The following is a 1712-nucleotide window of genomic DNA, read 5'->3' on the forward strand; positions in this document are numbered from 1 at the left end:
ACTTTCAGTTTGGTTCTGGGAGGCATGGCAAGCAAGATACACCTTCTTGAACCCTCCAAGTTCAAAAACATCTTTTCATCTGCTTATTTTTCCATCTCTATATCTTATTTGATGAGGTATATGTTCAGATCTTTTTCCTGTTTTTTAAAACTGAGTTGTTTGTTTTCTTATTGTTGAGTTTTAAGAGTTCTTAGCATACTTTGGATAACGGTCCTTTATCAAATATGTGTTTTGCAAAGTTTTTCTAAAAGTCTATGGATTGTCTTTTCATTCATTTGACAAAGTCTTTTGTAGAGCAGATATTCTAAATTTGATTAATGTCCAATTCATTGATGTTTCTGTTAAGACTGGGCTTTTGGTGTTGTATCTAAAGAGCCACCACCAAACTCAAGGTCACCTTGATTCTTTCCTATGTCATCTTTTGGAAGCTTTATAATTTCGCATTTTACATTCATGTCTATGTTTTATTTTTAGTTAATTTTTGTAAAAGGTGCACATTTTCTGTTTATATTCACTTTTTCTTGTCCAGTTTTTCCAGTGTCATTTGTTGAAAAGACTGTCCTTTCTCCATTGAATTGCCTTTGATCCTTTGTCAAAGATTAATGATTATATTTATGTGAGTAAATTTTGGCTATTCTGTTCTATTCTATTCTATTCTATTCTATTCTATTCTATTCTATTCTATTCTATTCTATTCTAAATTATTATTATTTCTATTCTTCTATTCTATTCACCTATTTGTCTATTCTCTTGCCAATACCACATTGTGATGACTACCATACATTTTTAAAATGTCTTGCAGTAAGTCAATCCTTTGACTTTGTTTTTCTCCTTTATTGGTGTGTTGGGTATTCTTGGTATTTTGCCTCTCCATACAACATTTAGAATCAGCTTGTCAATATCTACTTAATAATTTGCAGTGATTTTGATGATGATTGTGTTGAATCTACAGATCAACTTGGTAAGAACTGACATCTTAACATATATCTTCCTATCCAGGAACATGAAATAAGGTCTTATTTAGACCTTTGATTTCTTTCATTAGAGTTTTATTGTCTTCTTCATGTTGATCTTACTCATATTTTTTAGATTTATACTTAAATGTTTAATATTTTTGGGTGCTAATGTAAATGGTATTCTGTTTTTAATTTCAAATTCCCCTTGTTCATTGCTAGTATATATGAAAGTGATTGACTTTTGTATATAAACCTTGCATGCTACCACCTTGTGATAATCACCTGTTAGTTCCAGGTTTTTTTCCTTAATTGTTTGGGATTTTCTTCATAAATATAGACAATCATATCATTTTGAACAAGAACACTTTTATTTATACCTTTGGAAGTTTTAAAAATTGGTTTATGTATCTTTTATTAATGAGTTGTAAGAATTCTTTATATATTCTGGATACATGTGCTTTATCAGATATATAATTTATGAATATTTCTCCCATTTTGTGGGTCATCTTTTAAAAATAAAGTTTTTCCAGTTTTTATAGTATAAAAGTATTTTTAATTTTAATGAAGTACAATTAGCTTATTTTTCCTTTTGTTTTGAGCTTTTGGTGGTATAACTAAGAAATCACTACCTAATCCAAGGTCACAGAATTCCTATATTTTCTTTTAAGAGTTTTATAGTTGAGCTTTTTCATTTAGAACTATACTCCTATACTCCAATTTTGAGCTAATTCTTGTGAGTGTTGTGAAGAAAAGGAT

The sequence above is a fragment of the Miniopterus schreibersii genome (genome assembly GCF_964146895.1).
Source record: "Miniopterus schreibersii genome assembly, chromosome: 2".
Taxonomy (NCBI): Eukaryota; Metazoa; Chordata; class Mammalia; order Chiroptera; family Miniopteridae; genus Miniopterus; species Miniopterus schreibersii.